Source organism: Podarcis muralis, chromosome 12, assembly GCF_964188315.1.
Source record: "Podarcis muralis chromosome 12, rPodMur119.hap1.1, whole genome shotgun sequence".
In the NCBI taxonomy this organism is placed as follows: Eukaryota; Metazoa; Chordata; class Lepidosauria; order Squamata; family Lacertidae; genus Podarcis; species Podarcis muralis.
This window is the reverse complement of record NC_135666.1, coordinates 9,313,085-9,339,050: the sequence shown is the minus strand read 5'-3', so window position 1 is coordinate 9,339,050 and position 25,966 is coordinate 9,313,085. Positions and strand designations below refer to the sequence as shown.

Genomic DNA, 25,966 nt, shown 5'->3' with positions numbered 1-25,966 from the left:
GAAAGGGTTTTCCGTTTTTCGATGCGCTTCGCAAGACGATTTTCCCTATGGGCTTGCTTCGGAAGACGGAAACGTCTTGCGAGTCTTGCGATTTTTTTCACTTCCCCCCCTTTTTCTAAGCCGCTAAGCCGCTAATAGCCTTTTAGCCGCTAAGCTGCTAAGCCTTTAATAGCCGCTAAGCCGCTTATAGCCTTTTAGCCGCTAAGCCTTTAATAGCCGCTAAGCCGCTAAACCGCTAATAGCGCTAATCCGCTAAGCCGCTAATAGGGTTGCTTCACAAGACGAAAAAACCGCTAGACGAAGAGACTCGCGGAACAGATTATTTTCGTCTTGCGAGGCACCACTGTATTGGGCTAGGATCTGGGTGTGGCGATCACACAGGGTCCCCGGACGTTTGACAGTCTATTGATCCCTGTGCCACCACTGTGCTCGCTTCCCTGCTGCCACCAACCTGTTTCTCTCGGGTACACACTGAGTCCAGACAGTTGTTAAAATTGAACCAAACAAACACGTTTATTTTATAAGCATTAACAAGTTTATGGTTTCTCAGATAATATTCCTGTCAGTTTCTTAACTTTAGTTTCTTTACTGGCCTATACCTTCCTAATACCTTCTGACTGATTATCTCAACTGTTTGACTGACTCCTCTTAACAGATTCTCTCACTCTCTCACACCAGACTAGCCCAACCTACAGACTTATCCTCTCTGTCTCTTCTAAATCCAGACTGTCTTCTCAACAACTCTAACTTCCTAAAAACCTCTGTGCTTAAACTTATACCCAGTTAACTCTGCCCCCTGAGTTCCCATTGGTTAGTCATTTTACAATTAGTTAACACTTTCCCTATGAAGCCAGTATGATGTCACACACCTAGGAGGGCAAACGCCACACTGGGAGACCAGGGTACAAAGCCCCACTCGGCCATGATGCTCACTGGGTGACCTTGGGCCACTCGCTGCCTCTCAGCCTAGTCTACCTCACAGGGTTGTTGTGGGGAGTAAATGAGGAGGGGGAAAACTGTGGATGCCACCTTGAGCAATTTGGAGGAAAAAATGGTGAGATAACAACGCAATAAAATAATTACATAAATGCATAAATGATGGGGGGAAATCCAGTTCAATTTATTCCATTAGTAAGGGTCCATGAATAATCATAGTTTAGAGGTCCCAGGCCCTAAGGAAGTCAGATTATCCTCCACCAGGGCCAGGGCCTTCTCAGTGATGGCTCCGATCTGGTGGAATGCTCTGTCCCATGAGACCAGGGCCCTGCAGGATTTAACTTCCTTCCACAGGGCCTATAAGACAGAGCTATTCCACCTGGCCTTTAATTTGAACTTAGCCTGATCTTTTATTCCCCTTCCTTCCCTCCCCCTCCGCTTTTTATGAAGATTACCCGCTCTGGGATCCCACAGCTAATTCTTCCCTGGTCTCCTCGCTGGCCCAAAATAGGACTAATTTAGCCAGCTAGCCCTGGTGATCATCAAATGTTTATTGGATGGATATTCCCACTAAATTGATTTTTGAGTTCTGAATTTATTGTTATTTACGTTTTATACTGTATTTTATGCTGTTTTTTGTTGCATCAATTATTTTAAATTTGTTGTTAGACACCCTGAGCCTGGTTTTCTGAACCGGGAAGGGCGGGGTATAAAAATAAAAAATATTATTTATTATTTTAGCGTCCTTTATGCAGGAATGGCAAACAGTAAGTATCATGAGCTCTGTTGCCAACATTTCAAACAGGCAGCAGGGGGAATGATCAGCTGCCAATTGCTGCAGATCAAACTACAGTGGTACCTTGGTTCCCAAACTTAATCCGTTCCGGAAGTCTGTTCCAAAACCAAAGCGTTCCAAAACCAAGGCGTGCTTTCCCATAGAAAGTAATGCAAAACGGATTAATCCGTTCCAGACTTTTAAAAACAACCCCTAAAGCAGCAATTTAACATGAATTTTACTATCTAGCGAGACCACTGATCCATAAAAAGAAAGCAATAATCAATGTATTGTACTATAAAATAAATAAGACAGTATTGTAGATGATAAAAAATAAAAAATAAAAATTTCCTTATGTGCACTGATAGTCATTGTTTGGATGGGGGGCTTTCCCCCCCATTTCTGCAGTCACATAATCAATCAATCAGTAGCTGAACTGGGTTTCACACAGTCACAAAAACAAGTCGCAGTCAAATAAATGAAAAAGCCACACGAACAAAAATGCATATTTTTTTTTAGCAAAAACAAAAGCTCCAAATATCACCTCTGTGTTGTGTGGGTACTCAGGACTCAACAGCCAACAGACTCAACAGGAAGCCTCTGATAATCAGCGGGGGACTCAATTTACAAACGAAACACACTCAACAGGAAGCGGAACATGTTCCGCTTCCAAGGCAAAGTTCACAAACCGGAACACCTACTTCTGGGTTTGCAGCGTTCTTAATCCAAGTTGTTCATAAACTAAGCTGTTTAAAAGCAAGGGACCACTGTATCTTTAAACACACAGGAACAAGGGCCAGTTGAACACCTGACCTCCCTAATCATTACATCAAGAACGGCTTCCTAGAAGGTCATTTTCCCAGCCTTCACTTCTCCAAACTTTTGCATCTGTTTCTGATTTATTTATTTTTTAGAAAATTCGTTAGAATTTTAATGCAAATTTCTCCTAACACACACCCTTCACATGCAATTTCCCCGATACATGCATTTTTACAGTAAGCTGAAGCAAATTTCTCCCCATCCCTTTGCCAGAGGTATACAGTGGTACCTCAGGTTAAGTACTTAATTCGTTCCGGAGGTCCGTACTTAACCTGAAACTGTTCTTAACCTGAATAATAATAATAATAATAATAATAATAATAATAATAATAATAATTTATTATTTATACCCCGCCCATCTGGCTGGGCCTCCCCAGCCACTCTGGGCGGCTTCCATAAAAACCAAAAATACAGTAAAATATCACACGTTAAAAACTTCCCTGAACAGGGCTGCCTTAAGATGTCTTCTGAATGTCAGGTAGTTGTTTTTCTCTTTGACATCTGATGGAAGGGCGTTCCACAGGGTGGGTGCCACTACCAAGAAGGCCCTCTGCCTGGTTCCCTGTAGCTTTGCTTCTCGCAATGAGGGAACCGCCAGAAGGCCCTCGGCGCTGGACCTTCTTTAGCTAATGGGGCCTGCTGCTGCTGCCGCACCACTGGAGCATGATTTCTGTTCTCATCCTGAAGCAAAGTTCTTAACCTGAAGCACTATTTCTGGGTTAGCGGAGTCTGTAACCTGAAGCGTATGTAACCTGAAGCGTATGTAACCTGAGGAACCACTGTACTGTCATTGCATATGGAAGCTCCAAACCTAGATAGAATGGCCAATAGCCACCAGTGCACTGATTCTCCAAGATTTTTGTCAGCCTTTCCCAAAGCCAGCATGCAGAACAACATCCTGAAGCAAAAGGATCCGCAGCGAAGGATGAGTAGCCTTGGAAGTCATTTATCCCGGACTTTTATAGTTCCAGAAAAGTCTCCAAGCTGAAATTCCTCACGGCAGACCAGAAGCATTTCAGATTAAAAAGTTGGACTCCCTAATTGCCTTCCCCTTAAAAGCTTCTATTTTAATGCAGTTCCCTTGATCCTGTCACCTGTTTCAGATTTGCTTGTCGTCAAGCAAACAAACAGAGAGACACACGGAACTCCATTGCATTTCATTTTCACATCAGCATTCTTTGCACATTTAAATTCCGCATTGATCTGAGTCTATCCTTCCTGCTTGCACTGTTTCCTGGTTTTTTGTTAAGGTGTTTGAAATGACAGCCAGTAATGCTCCCATGTTCCGAACAGCATAGGCAGAAGGTCAAACCGTTTTTCTGGCATGAGCTGCAACAGGAAATAGGTGGGAGGAAGACACACTGTCTCTGAATCATTGCAAACAATTTCTTCACGTCTCCTTTTCTGTGGAATTGACATTGATCCTTATTTCAGAGGAACTAATCAACTCATCAGTGACAAGCTGTTGTGGTTTGAGGTTTCATCCACCCAGTGCATTTTTCCTAAAAGTATATATATTTAGGGGTATTCTCATTTTCCTGTTGCTGTTGTTGTTTAGGCATTTAGTCATGTCTGACTCTTTGTGACCCCATGGACCAGAGCAGGCCAGGCACTCCTGTCTTCCACTGCCTCCCGCAGTTTGGTCAAACTCATGCTGGTAGCTTCAAGAACACTGCCTAACCATCTCGTCCTCTGTTGCCCCCTTCTCCTTGTGCCCTCCATCTTCCCCAACATCAGGGTCTTTGCCAGGGAGTCTTCTCTTCTCATGAGGTGGCCAAAGTCTTGGAGCCTCAGCTTCAGGATCTGTCCTTCCAGTGAGCACTCAGGGCTGATTTCCTTCAGAATGGATAGGTTTGATCTTCTTGCAGTCCATGGGACTCTCAAGAGTCTCCTCCAGCACCATAATTCAAAAGCATCAATTCTTCGGCGATCAGCCTTCTTTATGGTCCAGCTCTCACTTCCATACATCACTAATGGGAAAACCATAGCTTTAACTATACGGACCTTTGTTGGCAAGGTGATGTCTCTACTTTTTAAGATGCTGTCTAGGTTTGTCATTGCTTTTCTCCCAAGAAGCATATTGAAATACTGCCCTTCAATGAGGCCAAACTTAGATTCACAAAATGTTTAGGGCTCTTCTTCTTCTTCTTTGGCGATCACTCGTAGCCGAGTAAGATTGTCTTCCATAAACACAGTTTTAACAACGAGTCCATAAGTGACTGTGGAGGCCAGTTCTGGATCCACACGTCCTTCCACAGGGGGGACATTTGTTCCCGGGTGGGAGTTGATCATGGTGTGGATTTGCCAAGCGTGCCTTCCTCTTAGCACGTTTCTCCCTGGCGTCCTGAGTTCGAGTGTCTTCAAAGCCCATGACACCTTTGGTAAAGCCTGTTCTCCAACTGGAGTGCTTGCAGGCAAGTGTTTCCCAATTGTCGGTCAAAATGCTGCACCAACAAGCACAAAATAACCCCTCTGCACCACCACAAATCCAACTCAATGTTTAGGGGTATGTGTACCCCCGTGTAACCCCAGAAAAAGCATTGCATCTACCTACAGGAACCTGCCTTGCACCGAGTTCAAATCTGTGGACCACCCATCTCTGTATTGACTGCAACAAGGGGGCAGTAAACACAATGCCTTCCAAATGCATTGTGCATGCCGGGTTCCGCCCCACATTTGGGGTTCCTGGCATGTGACATCATGCACATTGCACCTGTGACGTCACATAGTGCGATTTGGCCCAATGCAGCACATGCATGATGTCATATGGTGTGACGGGCCCCAACGGGCCTTGGCGTCTGACATCACATGCAAGATGCATTGGGTCGCCCAGCTGGGCACCCACAGTGAAAAGTTTGTGGGTGCCTTGGCACCCAGGGTCCCCCCAGAGATGGCGCCAATGGCCCCAGCCAACATGGCCAATGGTCAGGGATGATGGGAGTTGTAGTCTGACAACATCCAGAGGATGCCATATTGGCTGCACTTGGTCTACGCCAGGCTTCCTCAACCTTGGCCCTCCAGACGTTTTTGGCCTACAACTCCCATGAACCCTAGCTAGCAGGACCAGTGGACAGGGATGATGGGAATTGTAGTCTCAAAACGTCTGGAGGGCTGAGGTTGAGGAAGCCTGGTCTATGCTGACTGGGAGGTGCTCTGCAGAATTTCAGACAGAATTCCTTCCTATCTCCTGCGATCTGGCCCTTGTAGCTGTAAGGGATTGAAGTCAGGCTCTTCTGCATTCAAATCATACACTCCATACCATTCCTCAGATGAAAACAGAGACATTTCTCACACACCCCACCTCAACCGACGCCCCTTGATCCCCTCCACTTTTGAGCAGAAGAAGAGGGGCGAATGCCACCGCCGCTTCACCAATGAGACACAGCACACCCGCCCTCCACCGTCCTGAGAAAACCCCCTAACCCGGATTTTATTTTTATTTTGTTCTTTGGTAGATTTGCAGAAAAGAAGGACACACACAGAGAAATTAATTTAAGAAAGGGGCAAGATTAGACGCGGTTGCACACACACAAAAAACATGGGGCAAATGTCAGCCTAAATGCGTGTGCAATTCTGATTCCCAGGGGGAGAGAGAGGTCAAACGGTTTCCCCTTCTTTGTACAACCAAGCTGGATTCCTCAACGTCTTGTGCTGTCCTTCAGAGACTTAGGCTGCACCTGCGCAGAGCATTTCAAGCAGTGTCACACCACTTTAAACAGCCACACTCGTACCATACACTTAAAGCACAATGATGCTGCTTTAAACCATAAAGTATTCTGGGAGCTGTAGGTAGTTACGAACTCTGGGAGTTGTCACGAGACCCCTATTGTCCCCACAGAGCGACAATTTCCTGAGTTCCCTGGGAAAAGGGATTGACTGTTAAAACTGGTAGTTCTGTGAGGGGATTAGGGGCTCTCCTGGAAACTCTGAACCACCCACAACTCCCATAATCCTTTTGGGGGGGGAAAGCCATGCTTGTTTAAAGTGGCACCATAGAGCCGGTTTCCCCAAACTTGAGAAGTCTGCTGTTGTTGGACTACAATTCCCACCATCCCTGACCACTGGTCCTGCTCTCTATGGATGATGGGAGCTGTAGTCCAGCAACAGCTGGAGACCCAAGTTTGGGAAGCCCTGTCGCAGAGCATTAAATGTATGCTGTGAATGTGGCCTTAGACAACATGAAGACACAGCCTGCCTGCCGTACTCCACAGGGAATACCTCTTTTAATGATTTCCCCCTCTCCTCCCTATTCCAGTAAAACAGCCTCAAGCACGCTCATCGTTTTCAGTCTGCCCTATTAAAACTTGCCCTTGAGGATTAAAATTGGCCCCCAGTGATACTGCTAGAAATGTGCAGATGGGGCCGTAGAACATTTTCGAATCTCACATCTAGTTTGACCCTGAGGTGTGGCTGACTCTGCTTGGCTTGCTGGACTCGAGGTGCCTACACACCTTGCCATCTTACTTTCCGGCTGCCCAGCCATTCACGGGACGTTAACTGTGTCGCGAGGCGCAGCCGACTTCACAGTTTTATTGGCAGGTTTCTGTCAACTAAAATCCCTGAGAATTTCCTCGGCTTAAGCCCCACCCTTCCCCACCCTCCTCTCCTAAGCTGGCTCTTTGTGCCCAGGGATACGGGGAAGAGAGTTGCCTCACATGAAAGTCACGCCTGCAATTTCAAGACGCAAGTAAACAGAGGCGAGAGGAAACTGGTCTGAGTCCGTAACCCCACACTAAACCCAGAGCTGAGAGATTTGTTTGCTTAAGGACTGGCTTTCCATTGAGAAAGGCATTCAGAGCTATTGTGTGGTACAGTCCTCCCTGGAGACCATACCACTTCAGAACCAGAGGAGAAGGGGAAGCCAATTCTGAACCATCTCCAATATAATAAAGCTCACACGTTAGGTTGTGGCCTAGTCTTCCCTTGATCTCTGAAGGGCCATAGCTCAGTGGAAGAGCATTTGCCTTGAATGTAGGTTCAATTCCCAACATCTTCAGGAAGGGCAAGGAATGCCCTCTGCCTGAGACCATGGACAGTCACTGCTAGTCAGTGTAGATGACACTGCACTGGATGGACCAATGGTTTGACTCAGTCTGAGGTAGCTTCCTATGTTCCAATGGTTTACGGTAGGATGGAGGAACCTATAGTTCTTCAGATGTTGTTGGACTACAACTCCCATCACCCCTGGCCACTGACCATGCTGACTGGGGCTGATGGGGAGCCAGCCACATCTGGAAGGCCACAGGTTCCTCATCCCTGGTTTACAATATTGGTTTTAAGCATCTAATAAAATAAATTATGCAGCTCCAATATTGATGGTGGTGTGGTAAAACTCTGACCCGGTTCAGATGATCTTATTTAAGTTTGTTAAGCCAAGATATGAACGAGTCCTTTGCCCACAGCCCCTTTGTATCCCCCCCCCCTAAGTGGAATACCTGAATGCAACGATGAAGTCTCTAACCAACCACAGTTTCCCGTTTCATCTTAACTGAGAAACCATGGTCACCAACTTCACAACAAGCCCATATCCTTAACCAGGGTTTGAAGTTGGTTTAGGATCCTGGTTTGTTTCCAAGTTCAGATAAAATGGATAACTTTGCTGAATTGTGGCTTGCAAGAAAGGAAGAAGGAAGAAGGAAGGGGCCTCACACACAACCTAAAGGCTTGCTCATATTTCGGGTCATTAAGCCAAGATATGGTGATCTAATTACGTCTGTCAACTCTCTGCTTGTTACCTAGATTATTCCACAGATTCTGGGCATGTGAAAGTCCACACTGACGGAAACCTTCCCACCCTTAACTATACTTTTTAAAAGTTAGTTTTTTTCTGTGTGCAAAATCTGGTACCAATATTTCATTGAGGTCAATAATGTCATACCCAGCACCCAGATGAGTGATGGTCCTGGAAATACAAATCTTGTCATTCCATACAAAGTAGGCTTTCCAGCTACTATTTAACCTTCCTCTGCTATATATCAGGAATTATGCATTTCTAAGCAGCTACAATACTTTGTCGCTTGGGGCAAGAGAGTTTCTGAATGCTCAGGTCAAAACAAAAGTAAGGATTATTTTGGGAAATGGGACAAGAAAATGGGCATAAAGAGAAGTCACAAAGCAACAAGAATTTGCATCCCATCCAACCCAGACCAGGACATTGTCTAAGTCGAACAGCTCTTACTGTCAGGAAGTTCTTCCTAATGTTTAGGTGGCACCTTCCTTCTTGTAGTTTGGATCCATTGCTCCGTGTCCGCTTCTCTGGAGCAGCAGAAAACAACCTTTCTCCCTCCTGTATATGACATCCTTTTATATATTTGAACATGGCTATCATACCACCCCTTAACCTCCTCTTCTCCAGGCTAATCATGCCCAGCTCCCTTAGCCGTTCCTCATAAGGCATTGTTTCCAGGCCTTTGACCATTTTGGTTGCCCTCCTCTGGACACGTTCCAGTTTATCAGTGTCCTTCTTGAACTGTGGTGCCCAGAACTGGACACAGTACTCCAGGTGAGGTCTGACCAGAGCAGAATACAGTGGCACTATTACTTCCCTTGATCTAGATGCTATACTCCTATTGATGCAGCCCAGAATTGCATTGGCTTTTTTAGCTGCCGCGTCACACTGTTGGCTCATGTCAGGTTTGTGGTCAACCAAGACTCCTAGATCCTTTTCACATGTACTGCTCTCAAGCCAGGTGTCCCCCATCTTGTATTTGTGCCTCTCATTTTTTTTGCCCAAGTGCAATACTTTACATTTCTCCCTGTTAAAGTTCATCTTGTTTATTTTGGCCCAGTTCTCTAATCCGTCAAGGTCGTTTTGAAGTGTGATCCTGTCCTCCGGGGTGTTAGCCACCCCTCCCAGTTTGGTGTCATCTGCAAATTTGATCAGGATGCCCTTGAGTCCATCATCCAAGTCGTTGATAAAGATGTTGAATAAGACCGGGCCCAAGACAGAACCCTGTGGCACCCCACTAGTCACTCTTCTCCAGGATGAAGAGGAACCATTGATGAGCACCCTTTGAGTTCGGTCAGTCAGCCAGTTACAAATCCACTGAGTCGTAGCATAGTCAGGACCGCATTTTACAAGCTTCTTTACAATAATATCATGGGTCTTTGATGGCTTGGTTTGGAACAGGCACGTTAAGAAATGGACAATTGCTACACAACAACCAAAATAGGCACGTTTTTTTAACTCCCACTTCCTGGTTTCGTGGGCAGTCGTTTGGGTTAAAATGACACCAGCCGGCTTCTAATTAGACTCCCCACTCACAGACAGAGAACCTTATTTCATACAACATCAAAGAGACTACAGGCAGATATATAATCATCAGTATCGGTTTGAGCAGTCAAATGAAATAATCACTACAAGCTGAGCTCCCTTCTGGACATGTTCATATCCATGTCCGTATTTATCTGTTGCTCACTTGTTACAAATTTACGACAGGCCATTTTGTTTTTGACCAACCTGGGATTGTTAAAGTCGGGAATGGAAAACTCAGTTCCCCATCAGATGTTGTTGGACTGCAATTCCCGCTGTCCTGGTCATTTGCCAGGCTCTTGGAGTTGATGAGAGTTGTAGTCCAACAATATCTTGAGAGCGCCAAGTTGTCCACCCCAGATATGTTGGTGATTGAAGATGGGCATTGCATAAACCACATGCTCATCCACCGAACTTTGGACCTTTCCCTGTAGGCATCCCATCATTCTTTAACCAGCCAGGCTACCAGCATATCCCACTACAAAAACCAGCCTTTGACCCCATGACCTTACGCTGCTCCCTCAGTTAACCTTAAATGCACATTCTGGATTTTTTCAGAACCGGATCATCAACACGGGACTCCTGCAGGCAACCTGTTTATTGAGAATTCTTCCTGATTTGCTTGTACAAAGCTTATGAGGTTAGATTGTATTTGGTCTTTATTTGTTCTAATTCGTTTATGGGGAGAGTATGTATGACAATGAGCATTTGTCCTGATTTTGCTTGTGGGGTGTGTGTGTGCATTTTCCCGTTAATCATTTGTTCATCCCACACTTTTTCATTTCAGTTCCCCCACCGCTCGCACCAAAAAAGCCAGTTTTTTCTCCTCCTCATGTGGATTTGTTGCGGCAGGACAACAGAGCAATTAGTGTGCAAAGCTGCATTTACAGGGATGTGGGTGGCGCCGTGGATTAAACCACAGAGCCTTGCCAATCAGAAGGTTGGCGGTTCAAATCCCCGTGACGGGGTGAGCTCCTGTTGCTCGGTCCCTGCTCCTGCCAACCTAGCAGTTCGAAAGCACGTCAAATTTGATTCCCTCCCTCCCTTTCTTTTTTCTTTTCCTTCTCCTCCTGCAATGAGGCTACATTTTAATATTTTAATGTTCCATTATTTTAATGTTGTATTTTATTTTTGTTTTTAAGTTGTAATCATTCTTCTTGTTTTTATTATTGCTTGTAAGCCGCTCTGAGCCCGGCCTTGGCTGGGGAGGGCGGGGTATAAATAAAAAATTATTATTATTATTAAAGTGCAAGTAGATAAATAGGTACCGCTCCGGCGGGAAGGTACACGGCGTTTCCATGCGCTGCTCTGGTTCGCCAGAAGTGGCTTAGTCATGCTGGCCACATGACCTGGAGGCTGTACGCCGGCTCCCTCGGCCAATAAAGCGAGATGAGCACCGCAACCCCAGAGTCGGTCACGACTGGACCTAACAGTCAGGGGTCCCTTTACCTTTACCTTTAAAACTGCATTTGGGGTATGCAAATGAATCCCTCCTGCAAAAATGCTCTGGAGCCAAGTCCTGCTCAATTCAACAACACTTGTTTCAGGAGTCACCGACCCAGTGCCCGTGGGCACCGTGGCCCCCACAAAGGTCTTCACTGGCACCCTCAGGAAGACATGAGGTTGTTCTGGGAAAGGTGGGGTGAGGAGAAGCAGCAATCTTGTGTTACCACACGCCCTCATGGCAGCCATTTTATGTTATGTCATGCCCCCCATGACAGCCATTTTGGGATTGGAGCCCACAGCACTCTCTCAAAATTCATAATGTGGTCCAAAAAGGTTGGCACCCTATGCCTTGGTATGTAGAAAGCAAGTAGAAAGAACTGTCGAATAAGCCCCAAAAGACGAGCACAGTGTCTTAGAAGGTCACTTGCATGTCCTTGGTTCGGCTGTGCCTGTGGGCGGTGAATTTAGACATAAACAAAGGAAAACCCAAAACACCATGAAACAACCCCTGGCCAGCGCTGCCTGGCTGCTGCCTATGCATCAATGAAAGTGAGAATGTCACAAATTTCAACCGGCTTCAGACCTGGTTCACTAACTGGGGCTTTTAACAACTGAGTTTCCAAGTAGAAATCCTATGTTGCTGGCACCTGTCTGTCTCAAGAGACAATGGAGTGCGCCTCTGGGGGTGAAGTCAAACTGCTGTGTTAGTGACCTCCTTGGGGTGCAAGGCTGGGCAGTGTGTATGGAGGTCCTGGGCTGCCCAGACAACAAGACCCCCCCTCTCAGCTTCGCATATGTGGCCTAAAAGGAAAGCAGAGCAAGATGTTTGGCACCAGTTTGGCTCCAGGAGTTGCTGGGAGGAGGCATGCAAGGCACCATCCAACTGCCTTAGGGACTCCACTCCAGATTTGACAAAGTGTTTTTTTTTACTCCTGGGCCTTTCCTTCTCCAGAAGATATCCTTCAAGGTTTAGGACAAGATGGGCTGCCTTCTCAGGTGGACGAGCCCCATCTGCCCCTCACTTCCCTCTACACAGCATGCGCAGAAACTGCCTTCTTGACCGATGGACCCACTATTGATCTCATCTGCGCAATCCGCTGGAGCCTGTCTTCACATGCTTATTTCTCAAACTTTTGTGGGAGTGGGGTTCAAGCCTCCACCCCCATCCATTCTTCTACATGTTTACAGCCCCAGTCTCCTGATCCACAGCAGAGCAGGCGTTTGGATGAATTGTACATGGCCTTGCCAACTGAGGAGAGCAACTATCTGTGGGGATGAGCGCTCATCCTCTGGCATTGAAAGAGGAAACAGAACAGGACAGCGGAGCCCTCTAGAAAACATGCAACAGGGAAATGCCATGTAAACAAAGCAGCTCCTCTTGCCCCTATCCCTGCTTAGGAAAGTGGAGAAGCAAGAACTTGGAAGCTGGATGAGACCAAAGGGGCCCTGTATAGCCCAGAACAGTGGCCAAAGTGAAGCCCACATGTAAGACATGAGGGCAACTGCCCTTGTTATGTACTGAAGTTCTCACCCTGGGCCAGCAGGGGGATACTGTAGATAGTTTTCACTCAGGTCCACATATGCAAATAAGGAATTGAAAGTGACATTCGGTGATTGGATAGTTACAGAAAGTTGTTACTGTTGTGTTGTAGTGGAGCTCTATATAAGCAGGCTGGCTGAACCCTTCAGTTCTGTTCTGTTCTGGGCCTGTGAATAAACAAGAGCTAGAGCCTGCAAATCATTTCTTGATGAACTGCATTCGACAGCCTTCCCAGCAACCTCCAGTTCCAAAGAAAACCATGATGCCACCTCAGGAATCCAGTCAGGCTTGTGCTCCTGGAAGCTGTTCATTTTAAGATTTATTTTCGTAAACAGGAGTGGGGAAACTTTCTCAGCCCCGAGGTCTACATTCGCTACTGGGCAACTTACCACAGGCCACATGCCAGTGGGAGGCAGGCCAGGGGCAAAAATGGATATCTATTTCTTCTCAGTACAGTAGGCTAGTTTCTAAACGAACCCACACACCCGCCTCTGTCCTCCATTGAGGGGAGCAAGAGGCATTATTAGAGTTCAAGGAGGCATTCAAGCCAGGAAAACACACTCAAGGGAGGTGTGAAGCCGAGTTGGGATTTGCCTGAGGAGAGTGCTCTGAGGGCCAGACGGAAAGTTCTGGAAGGCCACACTTGGCCCTGAGGTTCCCCATCCCTTTTCTCAAAAGGTAGAAAGAAGAACTTGCCATAAAAAAACCCAAAGGTCTCACTTGCACGATGCGTCTAAAACAGTACGACTATCAGCACCCTTAACTAACTACAGTTTCTGGGATTGTTTGGGAGAAGTGAATGACTGAGCAAAGTGGTATAAAACTGCTTTAAGTGTACAGGGCAGATGTGGCCAAAACCAGGCAACGCACCAACCTCAGGTACTTGGTAGCCGGACCCTTTCCTTCCAACCTAGCTCCCAACCGTTCAGTTAAGCTCAGGGGAAGACACCCTGAGGTAAATTCTGCCATCGTTCAGCTAAAGCTCAGGGGAAGACACCCTGAGGTAAATCCTGTCACCGTTCAGTTAAAGCTCAGAGGAAGACACCCTGAGGTAAATTCTGCCACAAAGCTTTTCCATTTCAGGGATTATGAGTAGTCAGGGATGCTGCGAAGTGCTGGAGAAATGTTCGGTGGAAAGAAGGAGAAAAGCACACATATCACCCTCAGACACTTTGAAGCCATAAGGTCAGTGTAACCCCACAGCCGCCAGAACGACAAATAAATTCCAAAGTGGCTTGAGAATAAGGAAGGAAAACAGAAGCCCTGTTTGCTGGGGAAGAGAACTTTCAAGAAATTGGAAGGCATGGTTGTGGCACAGCTGTTGGGCAAAAATTATCCATGGGCTGAACAGAGACATCCCTTGGCGCCTTTTCTTTGACGCCGTCACACCAACACAGTCTATCACACACACCCCAGGCATAAATTGTTGACGTGCTATAGTAAGCCGCCACCTTCCTGCAGCGACTGAAAAGATCTACATTAATATGTAACCAGTTATAGGGTGGAACTCGGAATTACTTTCTCCTGTGAACATATTCCATGCTACGTGGGTGCGACTGACCTATATGGCTCCCTGTGTTTCCCCGGTACTTAAAATGAAAACATGCAATACCAAAGAATCATAAAATTGGAGAGTTGGAATGCAGGAATCTCAGTGGAAGAATCCATGACAGGTGGCCATCCAAACTCTGCTTCCAAACCTCCAAGGAAGGAGAGTTCACAACCTCCTGAGGGAGACAGTTCCACTACTGAACAGCTCTTACTGTCAGAAAGTTCTTCCTGATATTTAGTCGGAATCTCCTTTCTTGTAGCTTGAAACCATTGGTTTGGGTCCTACCCTCCAGAGCAGGATAAAACATGCTTGCCCCATCGTCCATGTGACAGCTCTGTAGATATGTGAAGATGGCCATCCTATCTCCTCTCACTCTCCTCTTTTCCAGGCCAACTCCCTCAACCGTTCCTCAGCAGGCTTGGTTTCCAGACCCTTGATCATCTTGGTTGCCCTCCTCTGCACATGTTCCAGCTTGTCAACGTCCTTCTTAAATTTTGGTGCCTAGAATTGGACACAGTATTCCAGGTGTGGCCTGACCAAGGTAGAACAGAGCAGTACTATGACCATCCTATATTTGTGCATCTGATTATTCCTGCCAAATTGTCAAACCTTACACCTGTCCTAACTGAAAATCATTTTACTAGTTTGGGCCCAGTTCTCCAATCAGTTAAGAACATCATCATCATCAACAACATACTGAATACTGTTTTCTGTCTTCTGTAATATTAGTTAGCTCTCCCAGTTTAGCGTCATCTGCAAAATTTATGAGCAGTTCCTCTATTCCTTCATCAAATTCATTTATAAAGATTTTGAACAACACTGGCCCCAGGACAGAACATGTGGCACCCCACTTGTCACTTTTCCCAGGATGACAAGGAGCCACTAATGAGCATCTTAGGGTTTGGTCAGTCACCTAACAGGAACATAGTCTAGCCCACATTATATCAGCTTCTCTGCAAGAAGATCACAGATGACTTTGTCAAAAGCCTTACTAAAATCAAGACATACTACATCCACAGCATTCCTCGGATCCACCGAGCTTGTAACACTCTCAAAATAAGAAATAAGCTTTGTCTTGCATGACTTGCTTTTGAGAAACCCTTGCTGGCTCTTAGTCATCGCAACATTCTTTTCTATGAGTCTGCAGTTCAATTATCTATTCTAGGACCTTTCCTGGTATCGATGTTAAGGTGAGGCAGGTGCCTGGCTTCCCCACCCCACCCCAGCTTTTGAAGATGGAAAACAGCATCAGTGTAGCGCAAAAGGTACTGCAGTAGAACATCTTGTTGTTGTTGTTGTTGTTGTTGTTGTTGTTGTTGTTGTTTAGTCGTTTAGTTGTGTCCGACTCTTTGTGACCCCCTGGACCAGAGCACGCCAGGCACTCCTGTCTTCCACTGCCTCCCGCAGTTTGGTCAGACTCATGCTGGTAGCTTCGAGAACACTGTCCCATCATCTCGTCCTCTGTCGTGCCCTTCTCCTTGTGCCCTCCATCTTTCCCAACATCAGGGTCTTTCCCAGGGAGTCTTCTCTTCTCATGAGGTGGCCAAAGTATTGGAGCCTCAGCTTCACGATCTGTCCTTCCAGTAAGCACTCAGGGCTGAGTCGGACACAACTAAATGACTAAACAAGAACAACAAGGTGTCCTTGTAGGGCTGCTAGATTCTTTTTTAGGGGCTCCTATGCTTAAATGTGTTGAATTTCTGCAACATCAGATTGCCTTTCTCATCACTTGCTGCCAGAGTTTCCCCAACTGTTGGAAACTGCTGTTCTCTTCCATGGCAATGCCTCCCGGCCTCCTTCTCCTTGGGGAATCAACCTGGAAGCAACAGGATCACCTCCGCTCTGAAACCTGCAGACTTCTCCACACAGCCGCCTGGGAAGGCTTTAGCAACCGTTGCCACCAAGTCCTTGGGGAGGAATGTCATGGGAGGGAGGGAGGGAGGCAGAGAAAGGGAGGGAGGAGAAGGGCTCGCTTGTTTGAGCTGTGGCGGGCAGGGGAGTCCACCTTGCTTTGCCTAGAACCAGCAGGAACGGGATAGAACAGGCCCTGCGAATTACTTCTCTCCCCTGGGGCTTATCGGAGCAAAAATCAGCCTGATTTTGCTATTGAAAAGGGAAGAGCTGGTGTTGCAGGCTGTGTGCTGGAAGAGGGAGCTCTGTGCCAATGGCTTCTTGAAATCCCACTGCCCCCCTGACTTGAGGGCAGAGGAACTGGAAGGGATGGTGGCGGCAAGGAGCAATTTCGCCCAATTTCTCCAGAAGAGGGGAAATTCTCAGATCTGGGGCACCACATCAATAGTGGCAAGAACATCCACAGTCTCCCTCTCTCTCTCTCTCTCACACACACACACACACACAGCAACAACTTGTGTTGCCCCCATTTCAAATCCTCCACAATGTTCCAGGATGTTGTGAAGGGGTGGAGAGAAATGGAGAATATTCAGGGGAAAGTCTGAATATTCAGGCATTCTCTGAGAGAAATGTCTTCTCCCATTGGCTCCCAGTACGTTTCCAAGCACAATTCAAAGTGTTGGTGCTGACCTTTAAAGCCCTAAACGGCCTCGGTCCTGTATACCTGAAGGAGCGTCTCCACCCCCATCGTTCAACCCAGACACTGAGGTCCAGCACTGAGGGCCTTCTGGTGGTTCAGTCACTGCAAGAAGCCAAGTTACAGGGAACCAGGCAGAGGGCCTTCTCAGTAGTGGCACCCGCCCTGTGGAACGCCCTCCCACCAGATGTCAAAGAGAAGAACAACTACCAGACATCTGAAGGCAGCCCTGTTTAGGGAAGCTTTTAATGTTTAACCGGCCACTGTATTTTAATACTTTGTTGGAAGCTGCCCTGGGTGGCTGGGGAGACCCAGCCAGATGGGCGGGGTATAAATAATAAATCATCATCATCATCATCAATGCTTTCTCCCGCTCCAGAAGGTAGGACCCGAACCAATGGCCTTAAGTAACAAGAAAGGAGATTACAGCTAAACATCAGAAAGAAATTTCTGACAGTAAGAGCTGTTCAACAGTGGAACGGACTCCCTCAACAGGTTCCTTCCTGTTGTTTTTTTTTTTTAAAAAAAGCAGAGGTTAGATGGCCATCTGTCAGGAATGCTTTAGCTGAAATTCCTGTGTTGCAGGAGGGTTGGACTAGATGACCCTTGTGGTCACCTCCAACTCTACAATTCTATGAAATTCCTACTTGGCTGTAGTAGGAAGTGCTTTTTGGTTCTGCAACATTCACCGACACTCTTATCAGAGCCATTGTACCCCTTAGGCACTGGTACTGGCCCAAATTCTAACAAAATTCATTTAAAAAAACCAAACCCCTTAAACACTTTAAATGCTTCCAGAAATATTATGAATCTGGTCTAGGGAGGAGGCAGGCAAAATGAGAGAGAGAGAGAGAGAGAGAGAGAGAGAGAGAGCGAGCGCAATGGATTGGTTTCCCCATCAGAGTTTTGCAGGAGTGGCTGATATGGTGAGGCAATGCTGTGCAGCTGCCAACCTGACACCAGCATCACTGCTGCTTACCTGGGTGTGGCAGGGATGAGGCCCCTGGAAGCTTGGCTAAGCGTGAGTGTGGCCCTCAGGCCCAACACTGCATATGGATGTATGGCCGCCATTTTGGCCAGGAATTCAGTGGCACTGGAAGGGCTACAGCAACAGCTTAACAAATATTGCCTGCCCCCCAGCAGTCTGCAACTGATTCCCTGCCCAATTCTGCCTTTGTTACTATGTGGAAAAATAAGTTCGATTGCACCTTTTGTCAATATTATCTTTAGCAAAGTTTCCCACGTTCGGAAATACACATACTCGACTTCCTCTTTACTACATTAAACAGTTTGTGCTCTCGGCTAGCACTGCCTTAAAAAAATAGCCCAGTGCCCCTTCTAAGATACTATCCAGTGTTACTCTGAAGTAAACTGTCACATAAAGAGTCTAGGTCTTCTTGAGGCTGCTTCGCATCTCAAATTAATAGGGCGCATGAGGGAAGAGGAACCATTGTAGAAAAACCAGGCGACAGAGGTCCTTGTATTTGTGTATGCAGCCAAATTATTTCATTTATTTTTTTTAAAAAAACTGGACACAAGGCAAGCTGTGATATTTAGCTGATCTGTTGCTTGGGCTACAGGAATCCTTTATCAATTGAGAAAATCTAGACAGTCTCTTCTTCCCCCTTCCTGCACTCTGAAACAAGAAGTGTACAGAACAACTTTTAAATTAAACCCAGCTCCTGCCGCAAGTCAGATGAGTCACCGACGCTGAACAAAACAGAGATAATTACTTGTTGTGTGAAAGTCAAAGCAATTAGACTGTGCTGGAAGAAAAAGCCAGCTATTGTCTTGGAAATATGTTATGTATGTATTCGGTTTGGAAAGGTTTTCCTCTACCGTCCAGCAAAAGGCGTAGAACACAATTTCCAATGGTGCAATTAAAAACAGTAATTTCTGCAAATCTTGCTGAAGAAGATTCAGCTGACCCCTTTCCCCCTTTATTAGCGACACCACGGGAAGAAGAAATCTACAAACACACCCCGCCACGCTGGGAAAGGTCCCAGTCTGCACCTCTCATATTTCGGCCTGACAGCACGCTACTCTTAGAAGCATAGGTGCCCTAAGGCGAGGAAACATGGCAACCCCTATAAATGCAGCAGGAAAACACAGATCTAAATGCTGCCTTCAAATCAAACACTTGGGAAGAAGTAGCCCTTTCTCCCTTGGATTGGATTCGATCCAAATAAACCGGTTTGCTTCTAAAGTCACTTTGTGAGTTTCTGTGTCATCCTGTCCTTTGCAGGGACTTTAAAACAGGCCCCATTTCTTCCAAAGGGGGCAATAGCAGGCGACTTTTAACTACGCTTTGTCTGCAAACGGGCTGCCAAACGGGGCCACAGCCTCACGCAGCTCTGTCCCTTGCCAAAGGAATTCTGGAGATTCCACTTACCTTCTTATCTCCTCCTTTTCCCCCCTGCCACCCCAAATGGACCACTGAGCAGATTGCCGGCTCCTGACACGCTCTCTCTCCTCCTGGGCTCCCTCTGGCAGAAGGGGGCATGGCAAAGAGGAAGGTAATTCAATAGTGTACTTAAGCAGGGCGGTGGAGACCAGCCTCCCGGCGAGTCACACCCATCTTCTCGCATGAGAATCGGCGGAGCAGCAGTCTGCAGCCAGGAACAGCTTTCGACGGAAAGTTTCAGCACTCCGCAGAGCAAGCAAATGAAACCAAGGCTATTGCTGCTCTCTCGACTGGGCGAAACAGTTAGGCAGACCTTTCTCTCTCTCTGACACACACACACACTTTTTACCTAGGATGTTCTATTAGGCATTGCAGATGTGAAGCGGTGCATGTTTGCTGCTCAGCAAGGTTTTGACAAACTTTGAAATGCAGCTATCCTTCAAATGCACCGTCATCTGAATTTTGTGTTGCTGTTCGCCAGCCGGAAAAAAATGCACAATGTGAGCGTAAAAACACAGATATTTGCAAAAATGATATTCGAAAAATTACTGTTTAATTGATTGCATTTGTATCCAACCTTTTTCCTTCAAAGGGCTGAAGGTGGCAAACATAGCCTTCAACGTTTCCCTTTTTTAAAGGGAAATTCCCTTATTCCGAATAGGATTCCTCGCAAGAAAAGGGAAAAGTTGACAGCTATGGTGGCAAACGTGGTTTTCCCTGCACTTCTCAGTGAATCCCCACAACAACCTTGTGAGGTAGGTTAGAGTTGAGAGACAGTGACTGGTCCAAAATCAGTGAGTGGGGGATTTGAACCCCAAACCTCCCACATCCTTGTCTGACCTCTAACCACCACATCACACTGCATTGCATCAGGGAAAAAGACATATTGCAAAAATGTGTTTTAGGTAAGAATCCATAGGAACATGCGCATGGTATGGGCAGTGTTCACATCGGTGGGATGGCTCGGTCAGTAGAGCATGAGGCTCTGAATATCAGGGTCCTGGGTTCAAGCCCCATGTTGGGGGGAAATATCCCTGCATTGGAGGGGGGTGAACTAGATGGTTCTCAGGGTTGCTTCCAGCTCTGCAAATCTGTGGTTCTATCTGCTGGCGAGACATCACCTTGCCAACAAAGGTCCGTATAGTTAAAGCTATGGTTTTCCCAGTAGTGATGTATGGAAGTGAGAGCTGGACCATAAAGAAGGCTGATCGCCGAAGAATGGATGCTTTTGAATTATGGTGCTGGAGGAGACTCTTGAGAGTCCCATGGACTGCAAGAAGATCAAACCTCTCCATTCTGAAGGAAATCAGCCCTGAGTGCTCAGTGGAAGGACAGATCCTGAAGCTGAGGCTCCAATACTTTGGCCACCTCATGAGAAGAGAAGACTCCCTGGAAAGACCCTGATGTTGGGAAGTTCCACCCGCCCTGTGGAACGCCCTCCCAGCAGATGTCAAAGAGAAAAACAACTACCAAACTTTTAGAAGACACCTGAAGGCAGCCCTGTTTAGGGAAGCTTTTAATGTTTAATAGACTATTGTATTTTAATATTGTGTTGGAAGCCGCCCAGAGTGGCTGGGGAAACCCAGCGAGATGGGCGGGGTATAAATAATAAGTTGTTGTTGTTGTTTAGTCGTTTAGTCGTGTCCGACTCTTCATGACCCCATGGACCAGAGCACGTCAGGCACTCCTGTTTTACACTGCCTCCTGCAGTTTGGTCAAACTCATGTTCGTAGCTTCGAGAACACTGTCCAACCATCTCATCCTCTGCCGTCCCCTTCGCCTTGTGCCCTCCATCTTTCCCAGCATCAGGGTCTTTTCCAGAGAGTCTTCTCTTCTCATGAGGCGGCCAAAGTATTGGAGTCTCAGCTTCAGGATCTGTCCTTCCAGTGAACACTCAGGGCTGATTTCCTTCAGGACGGATCGGTTTGATCTTCTTGCAGTCCATGGGACTCTCAAGAGTCTCATCCAGCACCATAATTCAAAAGCACCCATTCTTCGGCGATCAGCCTTCTTTATGGTCCAGTTTTCACTTCCCTACATCACTACTGGGAAAACCAGAGCTTTTACTATACGGACCTTTGCTGGCAGGGTGATGTCTCTACTTTTATAGATGCTGTCTAGGTTTGTCATTGCTTTTCTCCCAAGAAGCAGGCATCTTTTAATTTCGTGACTGCTGTCACCATCTGCAGTGATCATGGAGCCCAAGAAAGTAAAATCTCTCACTGCCTCCATTTCTTCCCCTTCTATTTGCCAGGAGGTGATGGGACCAGTGGCCATGATCTTTGTTTTTTGATGTTGAGCTTCAGACCATATTTTGCGCTCTCCTCTTTCACCCTCATTAAAAGGTTCTTTAATTTCTCCTCACTTTCTGTCATCAAGGTTGTGTCATCTGCATATCTGAGGTTGTTGATATTTCTTCCGGCAGTCTTAATTCCGGCTAGGGATTCTGGGGGGTGTAAATAAAAACATATATCCAAAAGACGGCACAGACTTTCCTTCCTACAGTGTGGTGTAGTGGTTAAGAGCGGTGGACTCGTAATCTGGTGAACCGGGTTCGTTTCCCTGCTCCTCCACATGCAGCTGCTGGGTGACCTTGGGCTAGTCACACTTCTCTGAAGACTCTCAGCCCCACTCACCTCACAGAGTGTTTGATGTGGGAGAGGAAGGGAAAGGAGAATGTTAGCCGCTTTGAGACTCCTTCGGGTAGTGATAAAGCGGGATATCAAATCCAAACTCTTCTTCCTAGGCACAACGAACCCTCAGTCAGTGCTTGGAACCTCCTGGAGTCTCTTGGAGATTGGGTTGGCATGTAACATACTAGGGTAAAGTGTGCATATGAGTGCATATTATAGTGAAAATGACATGCTCAAATGCATTGTACAGTGGTACCTCGGGTTAAGTACTTAATTCGTTCCGGAGGTCCATTCTTAACCTGAAACTGTTCTTAACCTGAAGCACCACTTTAGCTAATGGGGCCTCCTGCAGCTGCCATGCCGCCGGAGCACGATTTTGTGGAATTGGTATATTGGGTTGACGTGACCCCCGCTAATTGTGATTAGCTATTTATGGCTGCCCGGCACACTTCCCTGCCAGACTCTGCTCCGTCTCCCGCAGCTCTTCAGTCACGCCTCAGCAGAGAAAAAACACAGCGGTGAAAAACTGTCACGGCCTTTGACAAACACACACAGAGTCCAGGTTTGTCCTTTTCAGTTTTTCATTCCGACATTCCCCAGGGATCTCCTGGGCTCACCGCAGCCATGAGGGAAAACTGCGACTTTCCCCCTCAAAGACCCAGGAGGAAGAGAACAGAACTCCTCCCAAGCTCCTCCCAGCTTCTAAAAGCTGACGTCAGAATGTTGAGGCATCATGGGAACTTCTTAACCAGTTAAGTTCCAAACCTCACAGATTTCTGTTCTCATCCTGAAGCAAACTTCTTAAACCGAGGTACTATTTCTGGGTTAGTGGAGTCTGTAACCTGAAGCGTATGTAACCTGAAGCGTATGTAACCCGAGGTACCACTGTATTGGGGGGAAAGTGCTTTACATGATATTGGAGAAATTCACACGCAAACGTTGGCGAAATTTCACGAGGATTAATTTTCAGGAAAATGTCATGTACTCATGTGGGAAACTGGGAGAACTGAAGTTAAGATTGGAAAGATGAGAAACAGAGGGGAACCAAAATGGATAGATTTGCCTGTCCTGCTTTGCATGCAAATGTCCCACATTCAATCCAGGTAGGGCTGGGATATGCTCCCTGTTTGAAGTCCTTGAGAACATTCACCAGTCAGTGCAGATAATACTTAGCTATGGGTACCATCTGTGTATGTATGCTTAAAAAAAGAAAAATACAATTCTTAAAATAAATGTTGTGTGTCATTTCAAAAGAAGAATAATAAAAAAAACTGCTGTGCATCACCTGGGTCTTTTTAGGGGGAAGGGACAAAAGACAGTTCATAAATGAATGCAAACTTTAAGCGGAAGGGATCTGTTCTTCCAAACTTGCATAATAGAGATGGCTATTTGCTCATGACTCATCCTCTCTCGTAATTCAAACTATAGGCTCAAAAGAGGCCAGGCAATGCGTGTGCTCTGGGAGGCGTTGGGTGGGAGAGCTACTTTCTGTTTACTCTCTGTTTACACACCTGGCCTGCGAGCCAGATTTTAACAGCGGGAGAGATGAACAGGATGGTGACACTGGAAAATGAGATGCTGTCAATGTTTTGCTTCATCCCTAACCTTTTTTTGTGGCATGGGCAAGCATGTTAATTAAGTACTACTACTACTAATGGATGCGGGTGATGCTGTGGGCTAAACTACAGAGCCTAGGACTTGCCGATCAGAAGGTCGGTGGTTCGAATCCCCGTGACGGGGTGAGCTCCCGTTGCTCGGTCCCTGCTCCTGCCAACCTAGCAGTTCAAAAGCACACCAGCGCAAGTAGATAAATAGGTACCACTCCGGCGGGAAGGTAAACGGCGTTTCCGTGCGCTGCTCTGGTTCACCAGAAGTGGCTTAGTCCTGCTGGCCACATGACCTGGAAGCTGTCTGCGGACAAATGCCGGCTCCCTCAGCCAATAAAGCAAGATGAGCGCCGCAACCCCAAAGTCGGCCACGACTGGACCTAATGGTCAGGGGTCCCTTTACCTTTTACCTTACTACTACTACTACAACTAATAAAAACCAGCACTGTCCCAGGATGTACAGTCATGCTTTGGATTTCGAACGCCTTGGCTCCCAAAGAAATCAGCTCCCGAATGATCAAAACTGAGTGTTCCGGTTTTCAAACGATTTTTGGAAGCCGAACATCTGATGGGGCTTCCGTGGCTTCCGATTGGCCGTGGGAGCTTCCTGCAGCCAATCAGAAGCTGCACTTTGGTTTTGGAACATTTTGGAAGTCGAACGGACTTCCGGAACGGATTCCGTTCGACTTCCAAGGCACGACAGTACGGTGCTTTACAGTGCAGTGGAAAGGAAGAGGTCGTTGACTCTTCTGCCTTCTGTGACACGAGGGCAGCTCAGCCAATCGCTGCCAGTCACCAAGTGCATTTCGGTAGCCATAGCATCTATGGCCATTTCAGTGCAAAGCTAAATGTAATGATCAGTCCCCTTAGAAGGGGGGAACCAGGACCAGCAATGGCAAACTCAAAACCCGAGAACCTGCATTCCTGCACCAGCTCCCTGCTCTATAACTTGGCAAGCAGTGGACAGACCACAGGAGGTTTTCCTATTGTGGAGTCAAAGCAGAGAGCGAGCGAGCGAGCGAGCCAGGGAATGCCTCCCTGCTGTGGGGAAGGGCAGCTGTGCCATTGTGCAGGGACCCAGCCGGGCGATTTTCTTTGTCCCACACTTCCCTCCAGGCTGTCTCTCTCTCCCTTGTTCCAGCCAGTTTTGATCTCAAGCTACTGCCCCCTAAGCAACCCTCTGCCACGGTTGAGGTCTCTGACTCTCTGCTCTCTCCCGGAACACTGCCACTTAACGCTTGGGTCGAGATTTAAGGCTGTAATTTAAAGGTTTTAAAATACTTGCCCAAGCCTCCCTTCCCATTATTCTTATCCCACAAACCACCCCTGCGGCCTCTGTTGTGATTTAAACGAGGAAAAACTGACGTGGCGCGAGCTTTTGATTGCATTTAGCCGCAACTGTGGGTTAAACCACAGAGCCTAGGACTTGCCGATCAGAAGGTTGGTGGTTCGAATCCCCGCGACGGGGTGAGCTCCCATTGCTCAGTCCCTGCTCCTGCCAACCTAGCAGTTCGAAAGCACGTCAAAGTGCAAGTAGATAAATAGGTACCGCTCCAGCGGGAAGGTAAACAGCATTTCTGTGCGCTGTTCTGGTTTGCCAGAAGCGGCTTAGTCATGCTGGTCACATGACCCGGAAGCTGTATGCCGGCTCCCTCGGCCAGTAAAGCAAGATGAGCGCTGCAACCCCGGAGTCGGCCACGACTGGACCTAATAGTCAGGGGTCCCTTTACCTTTACCTTATGCTATCTCCCTGTTCCCTGCAAGGGATTAAAGAGCTGGTGGATCTGTGAAGTTCCTGCCCCCTTTTCTCATGACGACAGCATTGCAAGGTAGGGTTAGGTGCAGAGGAAGAAGCCCACATGAGAAAGACGGGGAGTGTGAGCGAGCGAGGGTATAGGCTCTCTGCACATGATCAGGAACTGCACAAAGGCCACAACTCAGTAGCAGAGCATGCAGGAGGTCCCAGGCAGGGCAGGGAGCAACTTTTCTGAAACTCTGGAGAGCCACTGCCAGCCAGAGTTGGCAATGTAGAACTAGATGGGCCACAGGTCTGTCTCGCTATAAGGCAGCAATATGGCATAATTAGCAAGAGTCCCTTCCCTTGCTGATGTTAACACTGAAGAGGGCTTGCAGCGCAGATGTGGTCTTTCAGAAACTTAGGGCCTAAGTTATGGTTACCAGATGTCCCCGTTTCCCGTGGACAGTCCCCGGATTTACAAATCTGTCCCCAGAGAAAATCTGTCCCTGGAATGTCCCCAGATTTCATTTAATGTCCCCGGATTTATATTTTAAGTGTTGTAGATTTGTTAGTAGGGAATGAAGGTTGTGTGATTGGTTCAACGGCACAAGATACATCATATGGGGACTTCCAGCGAGGCAACATGGCAGGTGCCACAGCAGCGAGCAGCTCCTGAAACCAGCCAGAGCCAACTGCGCTACCAGGCTGGCTGTGGG

General features: G+C 47.1%; 1 protein-coding gene across 1 annotated transcript in view; it reads right to left on the bottom strand.

Annotated features, from left to right (window-relative positions):
• Nucleotides 1-19,409, bottom strand: part of VILL (villin like) — a 56,178-nt gene extending 36,769 nt beyond the window's left edge. The window contains exon 1 of the mRNA XM_077936701.1: nucleotides 19,261-19,409. The gene's annotated coding sequence lies outside the window, so the exon portion shown is untranslated. The remainder of the gene's footprint in view (nucleotides 1-19,260) is intronic.
• Nucleotides 19,410-25,966: the final 6,557 nt, after the last annotated feature.